This window comes from Pieris napi, chromosome 18, assembly GCF_905475465.1.
Source record: "Pieris napi chromosome 18, ilPieNapi1.2, whole genome shotgun sequence".
NCBI lineage: Eukaryota > Metazoa > Arthropoda > Insecta > Lepidoptera > Pieridae > Pieris > Pieris napi.
The window spans coordinates 10804638-10820438 of record NC_062251.1 but is presented as its reverse complement, the minus strand read 5'-3'; the positions used below and the strand labels follow the sequence as shown (position 1 = coordinate 10820438).

Genomic DNA, 15801 nt, shown 5'->3' with positions numbered 1-15801 from the left:
CGAGTTTATTATCTGTCTACCCACATTTTAGTTGCTGTTTTGTTTTGTTATTTTATATACGTACATGTGTGCGCTCTAATTATTAATCTTAGTTTTACATATTCCCATTAAGTGATCTATGCAATTCTTATGGGAAATAAAGTTAATTCTTAAACCTAAAAAAAAAATTTAATTGATGTAAAGTTGCGCTTGTATCATTAAAAAATTAAGTGTATAATATAGTAATCTAGACGGCATAAACCTAATTTAAAATTCATTGAATGTGACAATCTTATAAGCGTTTATATAATCTTTGTCAAGTATTTTAAGAAATACTGAAGTTTTACAGCAATAAATAAGTTCCTACGTAATAATTTATATGTTTATTAAAGGGTTCAAAACAAAGGAAATAAATCTCGGGCCTTTTTTAAATCCCAGACCATTACCGTCTCACCCATCTCTAAGTATTTTGCGCCTATTTCAAGTTTAAACGCTCAATAATGAATGTCTTAAAATTTCAGCCGCGTATTTAAAAATAATGATATTGTATTTTTGAAGTGGAACTTCTTTAGGCGCATGAGGGTAAATTTTTTACGGAACGTCACGAAGATGTGCAGCGTTTTCATCGAAGAAAAGGGAGAGAGCGATTAAGACCGATTGAGAGTGTGAGAAGGGTGAATTACCTTATAGAAATTATATTTTTAAAATTAAAATTTCGTAAAGAGAATTTATGAAATATATAGTATTTTATATTTTATGCAAAATTATTTATTGAAATCTCAAATGACGAATAGTAAATTAAAATGCCATGTGTTTTTATTAATTATCGAAGAAATAAATTAAAAAAATAAATTTATTATTTGTATTAATTTTCGACATTTTTAATATTTTAATGACATTTAAATTCATTAAATTCCTAACATATCTTCCTAAGTCTAAGTCTCGGAAATCTAAAGTTTTAGATTTGTTTAAATATGAACAAGACATAAAAATTAGTGTTCCAAAAAAGTTTCACTTCTGACATGTGTAGGTACTTTGTCCGCACGCACTTTTTTATTTTATTTATATAAGAACGTGTAGAAATAATTATTTAATTGAGATAAAATTATCTTTAAAAACAGTACAGAATACAATGATGTTATAAATATCTACAGTAGGATGTGCGTATTCCTTATTTCTTGTTAGAATTACGCTAACATGGTGTGACAACGAATGGCATCGGTTAGTTAAAGTTCAGTAAAAGTGATCCCTTTTCGGATTTCAATATTGAGTTTCGTTCAACGTACGTTCTAATAACACGTTTGTGCAGCGGATATTGGAAGAACTATATTTCGTTTCGTTGTTAGCGTCATTGGGGTTTGGGAGTGCGAATAAATTAATGAACTATTATTATGTCAATAACACTAAAATATTTTGCATTGTGATACTCCTCAAATACAGCACTACATTACCTTATTGCAATCCAGTATCGCATATAGAAGTCATAGGCTCTACATGCCTACAGTATTTTAACTCTATCAGTAAACTAAACCTGATTAAAGTCCTTTAATTTACAAGTACGGCACGACAAACATGTGATTCTTACATTACTCTTAAAGATTCAAAGGTCAAAGTAGCCAAGGTATTTATTCGCTGACAATCGAATTCGCGTATCGATCGCTATCCATATAAGTTTTAGAAGGCACAATGTTATTTTTTTTGAAGCCTCGTAAACTACCAAGCTCACGGTGCAAATACATTTACCTCTCATTTATTTAGAGGTAAATAAATTTAGCTCTTACCATATAAAAACACGATCTGAACAAACAAATCTTTTTCCTAACTCAATATCCTATGTATCACTAAACTAACAAAGCCCTACTGTTTTTACTTCAATAAGTATTATCAATCATACCATTACGCGTGACATAAGTGGACCCTCCTCATAAGAGCTCAAACTTCCATTACTCAACAGTGGCCACGCCCTGTTCCGATTCCTTCTGCCATTTGGATATTAACCTCGAATTGTATATAGAGATGTTCGCAAAAGAAATGATAATACGAATTTTCTCTACGACGCTATCGCGTAACACCCGGAAAATTAACTGGGTGAGACGACACCGATATCTTCCGTTTTCCTATTAAATTTTTGGTATTGAATGAACAAAAAATTAAAACAAATATATTCGATATTTTCCTGACATCAAAGTATAATTACTTTAATCCTCAAATATTTTGTAATTTATTTGGAGTTTAGTTTAGACAGTAAGAATTATACTACTAGTAATATGTTAGAAAATTAATTTTTTAGATGAATTTCGTCCACTAATCCATTATCATTAAATCTTTCGTTCATTTTAACTATAGTATGCTATGATCTCATGGTGTTGCTGAGCTCGTTTTGGGTGTTAATAAAGGAAGCATGTACAATCCTAGATTGGTAATTGGTATTGGTTGATATTTGATAATACATGTATTGTTGTATTGTCGCTAATAATCTTAATTTATATGTGTCTTGAACTCTTTGTGATGTTGTGTGCGAATAAATAAATACATGCTTTATACTTGGCATATTATAAAAAACAAACAGTATGTATTTAAATTGTATCAAATTATCTAAAAACAATTACGTGAAGTAGTGTTGTCATAACAGAGACGGGGCAATTTCGTCGTTAGCACTGTTGTCACAAATTAATTGTTATTAGAGTTTTTAATTAGCATCCTCTGTCCCTTATTGAACTGTCTGTCGGGCGAACAAGCGAAATCGAGCCATTCCAACGGACCGATGTTCTATTTTAATTAAAACAGCTCCTCGATACGATAGCTTTGCCCGTTTTTTGATGCGAAACTTGAAATAATAGTATTACAATTTTAATACTAGTCACGATTAAAACGTATTACAAGTATTAAAGACAAAACTCATTCAAGTGAGGTGATTTTTTATGGGACAAAGCGGTGTTATAGCACCATAAAACCTCTTGTCGAGCTGGCGTTTTAAGAAAATTCCTTCCCTATACAGTTATTTGTCACTTAACGCCTACATGGCCCTTATAAATCTCTCGAGTTAATTTACTGGACAACCGGATGCAATGACATCTAAAACGCTCTGTAAAGGTGTATTAGAGAAGCTAAAAATAGTTAAATGGGCGTTGCCTAAGAAGAAAATGGATTAGGTCTAGTTCAAAAATCATATTTTTTATTCATTTAAGAGAACCGATTTTTTTTGCTTTTCAAAGCGAGATTTTGTTTGGACCGTAATCTTAAGTAACGTTCATAAGCGATACTGCATGTTTCTATAGAAGCGAGGGATCATATTGTCATGTCATGAGATATATAAACGAATGACGATTTTGAATAAAGAAGGAAGTGATAGTAAAAAACAATCGTAACCTCAAGCCGTTAAGCTTAAGCAAACGGTAATATTTAGAAGTTTGTGGCAGTAATCCTCAGCAGTGCACTCGGGCGAGTCCTCATCACAAATTCTCGAGGGCGCTGCGTTAAATGTAGGCCACGAAGTTCCCGCAGACCACGGGAATATTGCTTTGTCACTTGGCGACATTGTGCTTCTCTAAGCCCAAGTAATTGGAAATACTTGAAATAGACGACTTGGAGAAACACGGCTCCATTTTACAGTCGTGATTTTGTAAAACAATGCTCTGTTCTCTCAGGGAGTTATTAATACGAGATATACGTTCAGGGGTCTTTGCAATAGTTTCGTCCAGTATTCGTATACGTCAAAACGATGATGTTTGACATTTGGAACGAAACAGTTTACTACAAGAATTATATTCAAACTATGTTCGTGCTTCTCTGTTGTAGACCAGTCATTATAGACATTCGAAATCGAAAATTTGATAATAATTCCAAAAGTTTTCAAACTTCGGTCAAGTGAATGGTACATTGGGACGACAATAAATCTCATTTTGCAACCTTGTCCGCAGTCCGGAACATTGTTAAAATTGCAATTAAATTAATTTTTGCTGTATGGTCGTGAAAAAAATTCCAAAAGTTCTGCTAACTTGGGGAAGTTTTCGATATAATATTTCATATCACGTATAAAATTTGCAACCAACCTAAGTGTACGGAACATTTTTTGTTATTTATTTTATTTTCGATATATCTGTCAAATTTGCAGAACTTTTTGAACGTTTTCCTTCAGTTTAATAAAGAAAAACATTAATTTTTAATAACAAAAAATGTTCCGTACACTTAGGTTGGTTGCAAATTTTATACGTGATATGAAATATTATATTGAAAACTTCCCCAAGTTTGCAGAACTTTTGTAATTTTTTTCACGACCAAAACTTATTTTTAACAATGTTCCGGACCGCAGAGCAGGTTGCAAAATTGTATAGTTTGTTTTAATACCACTCCCGACCTTACATCAAAATTTGAAAACTTTTGGAATTATTATGAATTAATTGTCTTGACTGACTGGTCTATTGTGCCGAATACACACACGGAGCGATATTCAACTGTTTCACAGAAAAAATATTTTTTTTTTATGGCTCTGGCACGGTTTGTGCATTAGCCAGCGTCAAGTATGAGATTTTTATCATTCGTGCTTTTTGCCTTAGAAATTCGATCATGTCCTCCATGTACGGTTTAGGCACTCGCCCGGTACCGCACAACCCTCCCAAAGGCCGAGAACAAATTTAAATTAAATTAAAACTTGCCCTCGAACCGGGAATCGAACCCGGTACCCCTCACCTAGCTGCCACTTAATAAGACCGCTAGGCTACGAGGCCCGCAAAAGTAGTCCAAAAAAAAAAAAATTTTTACTATTTTATTGGTTCATGCAAGGTACACAGAGTAGTCTATTTAATTACATCATCAAATATATAAAGCAAAATTTGAGAATGTCTAGACGGCCGAGATCATAATAAAAAACTATTTGTGGTAAGAAAACAAAACCTATTATGAAAGTCAATTATATGAACCGAAATACGATCTAGTCCCCCGACTATTAAACTTTGTAAATCTAGACTTTACGTGAGATTAACGAAATTGTTTGTAACTAATAACCAGAATTTATTTTTCATATTGTATACGTATATAACTAAACTCAAATTTAGGAGAGCAGAATCGTCTATGAAGCTTAGATATTAAGGACGATAATTAGTGAATTATAAGAGATAATTTTTAATCCACAAATTAACATCTAATTAATACAAAATTTGGAATACAAGATAACATTTACATCTTTTGAAAATGGCCTCAAGGCCTCTCCTCGAAAATACATCCATCGCACAACAGACTTACATCTAAGAAATAAGCTACATAAATTGAATTACTCCATTAGAGTAGAAGAAAAACAGGAAAGCAATAAAAATTTTAATTAACATAAAACGTATATCTCGCTCAGTCAATTATGTAAGCCGTAAACAAACAGACCAAAGTAAAACAGAATCGAAAGACGAAATAAAAACGCGAATAATTTCACAGTCGCCACAGTAAGTAATAAATTAAAATGAAATAGCACGTTCTAAAATATTTAATTTAAGTGAGCTGAGCAATTAATTATTTTTTACAATCTTATAAAATTTCACAATTTCCAGTTATAAGACAGTCTTAATATAACCATTTCTTAATTATTTTATAGAGGGAAAAGATTTCATTTTAAATAATGTTTGCTAAGTAAAAATTGGTTAACGTAATTGTTGTATGCGGATTATTTTATTCAATAAAATTACGTGAATATATTAAACACGTTATTGCGACTTAAACTGATAAATAAAAGGTCAAACGTACACTGGCCACAATTTTTTAAAATGTAATTGGCTTTCTTTATAAGAAATAATAACGATAAAATACAAAAACTAATATCATGGAATAGAATCTATATATATAAAAATGAAACCCGTTTTCCGTTGTCACGACATAACATGAAAACGGCTTGACCGATTTGTCTGATTTTTTTTTGTTGTGTTTGCAATTGTCAGGAGAAGGTTCTTATAAAAGAAAAAAAGAAAAAAATTGCGCGGAAAATTAGAAAATTTAAGAATACTTAACCACCATACAATGCGAACTTTTTGATGTAACCTTATGGCGTTTGACATAATATTGACAGAATGCGTGCTGCAAATATCGTCAAAGAGGATGTAAGAAAAATGAATATCGTTTAAAATAAATGCTTCGATCGGAGTTATTATATTGATAATATAATAATATGCGAGCCAGAAAAACAAACCAAGAATGTTGTATAACATAAGGCATTAGAATAATAAACATTTTGTTTCTGAAATATTTTTTAATTAATTATACCAATTTGAAATCAATATTCATAGTTAAGACAGGACAACGTCTGTCGGGTCCGCTAGTAATGTAATAAGAATCATTAACCTTCAATTGATAAAATTCACGAAGTCACTCAAAAGTCAAAACCTAAACTTTTAGCGTGACAAGTAATAGCTTGGGACATTAGTTCAATGCACGAAGGAGTCTATGAACTTTAATTTTATAACTTTACATTACACAGTAGAAAAAAATTGCAAACATATACTCTCCTCCGAATAAGAACAATACTTTTACGACCGCTTTTATCAGTTTCCCCAAATAGCTAATAGCTCGAAACGAGTCCGAAGTTTTATTTCCCATACTATTATCCTCCAGACGTAATCAGTATGCGAAACAGGCACGATCGGGCTCCGGACACAAATGTGCTGCAATATGCTGAAATGGTACGTGGCTTATAGGCCCTACGCAAAACTAACTATATTCCAAGCCAAAAAGTTTTTCTACTATTTCATTCTAATAAACCTCTATCTATATTCTATATGTATACATTTTATAACTCAATTTATATATTGATCAACAATTGTCTAGTAAAACAATTAGGAGATTAAGACGAAGGAATATATTGCATTATTATAGAACATGGTTAAGACAAAAAGGTGAAAGAGAGTGTCAAATGATTCTGCAACACATCTGTATTTAATTTATCTATTAATCAACAATTATCTAGTAAATAAAGCAGAAGATTAAGACGGAATATATTGCATTATTGTAGAACATGGTTAAGACAAAAAGGTGAAAGAGAGTGTCAAATGATTCTGCAACACATCTGTATTTAATTTATCTATTAATCAACAATTATGTAGTAAAAAAAAACAGAAGATTAAGACGGAATATATTGCATTATTGTAGAACATGGTTAAGACAAAAAGGTGAAAGAGAGTGTCAAATGATTCTGCAACACATCTGTATTTAATTTATCTATTAATCAGCAATTATCTAGTAAAAAAAAGAAGATTAAGACGGAATATATTGCATTATTGTAGGACATGGGGAACACGAAAAGGTGAAAGAGTGTGAAGTGATTCTGCCTCACAGATACTTCATTTCCATTAAATAACAGTAAATTTTAAAGCTAAACATCCTTTTGTAAACATGATCAAAATTAAAGTCAGCTGAGTTTTTTGTTTGTATTATAATTTTTAAGGAAACCTTATAAAGTGGCATTTGAATTTAATTTAAACTGTTTCCTTCAGCTGTTGTCTACACAAGGAACGGTGGACAAACACACGGTGTTCGTTTTCCCAGCAGTAAACAAAGATAACGGTATGCATTTTACGATCGAATACTGTTAGATGTGGTTTTATTGGGTCGTATAGATTTACAGTACATGCTTTTCTCTGTATTCATGATATGTAAGGAAATTGTATATCGTAAGGTGCTAAGCACTGAGCTGATCAAGACTATTGTGAGACATATACAAGGAAGAGAAGCTTAGTGGGATTATGCCAGCGGCGGTTTATTATCCTGATACTTGATTTACGATGACGCGATACCCTAGAACGCCTCTCTAATAGGACGTGGCCTGGAGCGGACAATTTATACCGTCACCGGCACTGATATAATCAATTTCCGATTGACTAGAATTCTGTGAAATATGACACTCTCGTTTAACTGTCAACATTTGCGGCGATAAGGGTCGGTGGAGAATTAAATAATGCTTAGAAAGTCGACAGCGCGGGTAACCTTACGATGCTGAATAGAGAAAAAAAATGTACATTAGAATGCGGGTCGCAAAGTGATTAAGCCGAGACCGTGCGCTACTGACAGCTTGTAACTCTAAGACCTTCCTGTCGGCATTTATACATATATTTAAAGTAAGTTTTTCCTTTACGTTGACTTCTCTCGACCTTTATTAAACCTTTCGCGCATATTTTGCCTCACGACTGCGAAGATTTTATGCTAATTTGACACTTATTTTGGTTTACCAGTCACAAACTTTCAGATTATAAATATATTTTAATTTAACTTTCGGGGCATCAAGAATCTTTAGACAGTTTTATTATAAGCTAATTGTGCTTATTATACGATATTAGCAAGATGAAATCTTTTAATCCTCGTAATCGCGTCTTTTGTGTTGAGGTACGTTGCACAATTATGTAACGTAATCTTGTACCAGTATTGTTTTGCTTTCATTGCATGAGTGTATTATCAAATGTTCCCAGACAAAATTCTTATGCAAAGCACGTCAAACGAAAATTCAAACAATGCTACCTCGTGCGTAGCATTAGCGTAGGCCTCGTAGCAAATACGTAAACGGCAACAATACACGTGAATTATTCGAAGGAGAACTACACAAACAACATTCCATTCATGACTACTTCAGAAAATTAGTTTCTATAACATATTATATTAATAGATTCTATTCTTTATAACTCACATGAAACTGCTAAAAGTAGTTTTCAATTTATGTTGTATTAGTAATATGTGATTCCTCATGGCTCTTGTATAAAAATAATTGAGACTTTACTTAATACATTTAATTCATATATATGGGCCCATTCAAATAAATATTATTTTACACTGTTAACTGCATTTTTAGACTATGCTTTTTAAAGTGGTTGTTACGTAAAATAACAATGTACTTAGATTAACATATGAATGTTTTCCTATACTTTTCGTTTAAATAAAAAGATTTGGCTCTCGACTCACCTGAATTCGGCTGGTTCTCTGAATTCGGTCGCGCCGAGGGGGCTCCGTCTCTTGCCTCTACTTCTAAAGCGTAGGCACCTTGCTTTTCTCTGTCAAACACCACTTTCGTGAAGATTTCTCCAGTCTGCATGCTGATCTCGAAGAAGTCCTTGCCTTCGTTGCGCGGTGAATCCACGATGTAGTAATACACCTGGTAAAGATTATATTCGTTTTTAAATGAAGATTATAAATTTAGGTGTCGAAGATGGAAACATATGAGATCTGTTGAGTTTTTATTTTCATATATCCTTTCATATTATAAAAATAATTATATCGGTCGTTGTTTGTTGATAAACTTAAAAAATTAACCCATTCGTTGGGAACGGCTTTCTGTTCGATTTCTACCAATAGGTAGTGTAAAAAATGTTAAGTTGTATAAATCAATATGGTTTTATGTAAATTTACAGAGTAAAACGATAAAAGTTTAAAAAGGCCGCAAAAAGTTTTGTTCATATACACGAAAGCCAAAGGAAGAAATACAGATTTATTATATTGTGGATTAAGTTACGTATTTAAATTAAATTGTATAAGGTTCTCTTATTATATCAACTTTAATAAAACTAAAATTAACTAATTCATGAACGACTAAACAGAAGTTTAATATATCACAAAAAAATTGTTAGCCAAGTGTTTAATTATACAAAAGGAAAAAAATATATAAATTTAATGGTCGAAAGACTATTGTTATATAATTTTTAATCTTAGTTTTAAGTATGTGTTTCTCAGTAAGTGAATTTTGTATGCAATTCTTATGAGAAATAAAGTAATTCTTAAACCAAAAAAAATATATTTAAAAATCATATATATTAAACATTATAGTTTACTTTAGAATACCGCTTGAAATTGAAAACTACATTTGTAACGAAGAAAAACATTTATCTTATGAATTGAAAGCTTTTTACTTAATGTTTTCAATCAACTATTTCATTTCCGACAACGAGAGCTCAGTTCAAAGTTTGTACTAATTTTTAACTGTAACTGGATTTGATTTTTTATACGTCTTGATTAGTTTATTTATGTGTATGCGATGTGTGTGTCTATATGTGATGTGTGTGTCTGTATGTGATACATGTGTAGTGGTATTATGAGTCCATTTCGTTATTTGTTCTAAATCAAATCAATAGCCTGCGATCGTGAATAATGAAATAGACTTTTAATAAGAGATGTTTTTAATAACTTAGGGTTTTAAGAACTAAAAATTCTCAAGTTTGAGAATAAATTATAAACTTATATTACCTACTATCTGAATGCATTTTCTGTAAATTAAAATTAAATATTTCTTTTAATTTTTTTTTACATCCGTCGTTAACTAATCAGCACTTAATTTCGTAACTGTCTAACACTTGATTATAAACTCTAAACTCTATCTACGTGTTTTAATTGAAAAAATAATCAAGGAAAGAAATATCTTTCCTTGATTATTTTTTATTCAACACGCAACATTTCAATAGAAGTTGGGATTATACGTCGACTACCCTTTGATCATTTTAGCAACTTTCTATAATATAAAAGAGTTGTTGACCTTGTTAACATATATTGTATACGTAGGTAATATTTGATTCTTAGGCCATGAGTAGGTGATTATATATTTTTTTAATATTTATTACTTCCAACACGGTGGCGCCGATTACTTCACTAAATCAAAAGATGTATACTTACGAACACCAAGTGATTAATTAACTAGTGTTTTATCAGTCTTTCTGACATATTAGAAGATAATTAAGATTACGGTAGTATAACTGAAAGTAGCCTTATATCTTAAAACTAACCTGGTTATTAGGGAAAGTCCCATCTTTGTCAATAGCGTTGACCTGCGTGACCTTGGTACCTATGGGTTCCCCTTCAAGCACAGTCTCTTGTTCTCGCTCAGTGAATAAAGGAATCTCGTCGTTGACATCTTCAAGCATAATGTATACTGTTGCCTCCGAGGCTAGTTGCTGCGCTCCGTTGTTCTGGATATAATACATTATTTAATACAAATAATCCTTAGGCCCAAATTATTCTAATGACAAGGACAACTCTTTAATAATATAAGATAACGAACTTTTTGTATATAACTATTTTAATCAATCCACAAGTACATGGTAAGCCTTCCTTTCACTACTGATACATCAACAATTAAATATAAATGAAGATCGATGTATATTACGATCTTAAAGGCCTTGATTATAGCGTTATTAAGCAAGTAGAATGGCACTAAGCATACATATTTTTGTTACACAAATAGAAACAGATAAATGAAAATCACATAAAAATATTAAGTTTTCGCGCCCGCGATTTCAAAGACGCCTTACCTCGACTCGTATTGTCAAATTGTATTCCTTAATGCTCTCATAGTCCAAGGGTTGATTCACTTTAATATCGGCCCAAGTAAATCCATTATCAGCTCTTTGTTGTAAATAGAAAGTGTGGAATTTGTTCGTTTGAGCCGTGGAGCCGGGCATCAGCCGGTAAAACACGGTTGGGTTGTTTTCAATGCCGGAGCTAAAACATACATCACAATATAGTCGACAAACCCCTTTATCTTCGAGACATCTAAGAACACAATACAACATTGAATCTAAATAAAACTTGTAAGGAATCAATTATTCTCTTGATTCGGTATCTTTCTGTTTACATACGGCAATTCAATTTGAAGCAATCTCTTCTATCGCTACGAAAAACAAAGGCAAATATGTAGGTCTTTGTTAACGCAAATGTGATTTAAAACAGACATACGCTATTTCACACGATTATGTGTCTTAGTCACAACTAATTAATCCGTGTAAGGATTATATGACTATTTAACCAACTTGTATACCGTATTCCAATTATTATTATTAATTTCTCAAGAGATTAAGCTATGATAAAGAGGCGGAGCAGTGCTTTTGTTAAAACAATGTAAGTCTGATTTAGTAAGGTGAAAATTCGGTCGCGAAAGTTCAGTCCATAATTGAATATAATGTTACCTACTAGAATTTTATCTGCTAACGCCTTTGTCGTACTTCATGGTAATCCAGTGCTATTCAATAATATACTTTTGTGATATATACTTAGCAATATGTCTGTTTAACTTCGCATAACACTATATATGTATTGATAAGTAAATTAATAAATCAGTGGCCCTACAACCTTTTTGTAAATTTCCTCAGATTTCTCTATGTTTCATGTCGTTTGTTAATCTAATAGGCAAGTAGATGATCAGCCTCCTGTGCCTGACACACGTGACTATGTTTTCCTTCAAAGTTCGAGCGAATGTTACGCAATAAAAAATAGTCATATTTAGTTTACTCTGTTTAAAAATTTTACTAAACTGCATGGTCATCATCAAGATATTTTAGTGCAGTTTATATATATTTAAGTAAATTTTTATATAATATGTTTTCTAAATGTATATCTATTACATATTTGCCTTTGTATTTCAATACTTAAAGATGGAAATTATACTTGAATCCTAAATCTATAAGAAAACCTATTTAAAAAATAAACTTCGTTTTTATTCATGAAATTATTTTGGTTATGAGCTGTTCTGCTATATTGCCTGCCCAAAAGTATTAAAAATGTGGTGATTTTTAAACTAAAATTCTTTACAAAAATTAGTTTATCCTATTTCATTCGGATCAGAACAAAAATCACGGTCAGTCGATTCAAGTTGCTGTGAATACTACAATGAACAATAGTAATTCAAAAATTTTATGTTAAAAATTAAATAAAAACGAATTTTATTAAAAATAAAATTAGTATTATGTGTATTAGTAGGTATTGGTTTTGTCTTATAATCATGTAAGTTGAAAATGTGGTTTAGGATGAACAGATAGACAATAGATGTGAACCATGGACCGACACTATGTGATGGATGCAATGCACACTGCCAAGAAATTATTCGCATATCTTGCAATTTCAAAATGCAATGTGCCGACGATCCCTATGTAATATTGTTTTTATATTTGAAATATCATTTTTTTTTATTTTCCTCCCGTATAGGTAAGGCGAATAAGAATTTACTATTTTTACTCGATATAGTTACGATGAAGTTATTTTTATTACTCTTTAGCTTGACCATCACAAAATGATTTTAAATGAACGTTGAATAAAACAAAATAAAATGACTGGACTAACTGTGTTGAATTGCAATTTAACTGAAACTTGAATTAATGCAAAAACTCAGCCTACATGCATAGTACATTAAACACAGATGTCTAAAATACCTACCAGTTATACTCAAAAATATCTTGCTATTTCAAAAAATAACAAGACATTTTTGAGCACAATCCCCATTCCACGTAAGCGGTGAGCCCGTAATGCAATGGTGTACCAGAATTTAGATCTGATCATGCGCTCGTGAAAATGCTTTTAGAAAATTCCAGTTCACAAATCACCAATTGTGTAAGGCAAATGACGGACACATGAGGTCACGCGCAAACATCGTGCTTCTAGGCCGTCACCACTGTCACACGTAAATAGTACCACGAACTTATTTGACCTTGTAAAGGAGCTTTGTTGACGATATCATCCTATTCGTTTTACTTTTAAGATTAATTTTAGTTTTTAGCCCTGGGTCAGATACGTTTGTGGTGGTACAATGAGTACCGACAGCGGCCGAGACCATAGAAGTGAATAGCGCGGCCTGCGTGCGAGGGCTGCGTGCGGTGCCCGCGAGTGTACACGCACCTTGCTTTAACGGACACCACTCTGCCACCGACGGGCATATTCTCTCGAATGTAGATCGGGCCGTATACTGTGTGGTCCCAAACGGGGGGATTGTTTGCGCGATCCACTACGTCTATCTGGACCTCCACGGTTCTGGACAAGGGCGGGAAGCCCTTGTCTTGGGCCATAGCCTCCAACTTGTACGTCTCTCGCTATCGGGAAAGAGTCGATGGAAACAAAACCACGTCGTTAGTAGTGTTAAGGAGTGAAGGCCGCGGGCCCGGAGGCCCGCTGCGCCTCATACCAACCTGGCTTTCACACTGGTCACTACGGTACCCACTGTGACATTCTCTTTGATGTGAACGGGGCCATACGTGGACATGTCCCAGATGGGAGGTTTATTGTTCCTGTCTACCACGTCTAATTCAACGTCCACGTCTGCGGAGGACGGCGGGTCCCCTCTGTCGGAGGCGCGGACGCGCAGGCGATACCTGTCCCGCTACAGATACACGGGTCAGAGGTCAGCGGGGACAAACAAAACAAAACAACTCAAATATAAACACATAATTATCGTTGCTAATAAACAATCAAAATAAAAAAAAATTAAGTATCCTCTTTCATTATTATTGTTTGTCTCTGTATCATTTTTTTATGAAATTAATAATTAAATTCAACATCCAGCCGTCACTCTGCCACTCAGTAAGCCAAACTAAAACAATATCAGAAATAACTAGAAACCACTAACAAGTAGAAATCCTCTCGCGACGTCCTCTTCCACTCTGAGAGCTCGTTCGTGCTAGCTTACAATGCTTATTTAGCCAATATAGGGTGCAGGAAAATAAATCGGAAAAATAATGTTTACCGTATTATACAATTTCCGGTCTGTACAATAGGGATAAAGACAAACTGTACATTAATAATACTTTATACAATAAATCAACTAAACTAATCTTAAAAAATCAAAGAACTGAACAAAAGCAGGCAATGCATGCGGCTCTGCATACAAGACATGGCGGAAAGGTCAGGTTGTCATAAACAAGTTTAATGACCTCGTTACGACTACAACAAAACGACACTCATTGTAATGAATATATTACAAACGGTGGACGTTACGGTTTACTGTACAAATTTCGATTGGTTAACGTTGCCCCTTTCACAGAAGAAATAATGTCACAACTGGTCAGATGGCCAAATTGCCCGAAGGCGATCTGGCTATCTCAGTTATATCTAATATTAATTACATATTATATACATATCAAAATATACACTCGCACCCTGTAAAAAATTAGTATTATGAATATTAAGTTGTGGTGGTCACGTGGTATGAGCGTCGTCTAGCATTAATAAATTGGATGGTTGAAAATAGGACAGATTCGAACTGTCTCTAGCGTTGCGACTGTGTCGGATATTAGTAACAAAACATGTACATACATACAATAATGGTAGGTATGTCAAAAGCGTAAGCTTCTTAAATAATTTCTGAATTATAAAAATAACTATAAATCCCAAAACTATTCGGTGCGAAATATACAGAAGTGCTGATACAGAAACTGTACATGTTTTAGAACTAAACACAGGTTTATGGTGAAATATTTACAGCTGTTAATTCATAGGTAATATACACAAGTCGTATTTTATCAATAAGAAGTTGAATGCAAGATGGTGGTGCGAAATAAATCTTAACGAAGATCGAGTGCTGAGCCGGCGCTGGCGGCAAATGAAAGTAATTGTGCTGCAAGAGGAACAAGCGCGCCGGACGTCGGACGCCTGGCGCCGGACGCCGGCCGCAATGGACAACTACTCCTCATAGCCAGGATTTACTCTCCACAGCAATTTACAGCAGCAATTTAGAACTATTTACATGTAAAAACTTAAATTAGGTGCCAATTGAATCCTAAGGCTTTAGGTAGCACTCATCCACCAAATATTAGTAAAGTTACTCTTTCACGCATCATTCTTATCACAATCCACACGTTACTTCAACCAGAGAGCATACTTACGTCTAACGGTTTCTTTAAGACTATCCATCCTGATTCAGGTTGGATCTCAAAGTATTCTATGTCAGCCGGATTATAAGGAGCGCTCAAAGTATAAACGATCGCTCCATTATTATCAGCATCTTCGTCAGATGCTGATACTCTTAAGATATTTGTGCCTATACTAGCATCTTGTTTTACGTTCTCGACGTATTTCTGCAATAAGATATTGTGTAAGTTTTTCAACTTGCAT

General features: G+C 33.2%; 1 pseudogene; it reads right to left on the bottom strand.

Moving 5' to 3' along the window:
- LOC125058678 overlaps positions 1–15801 on the bottom strand; it is a 318204-nt pseudogene that overhangs the window by 215777 nt on the left and 86626 nt on the right.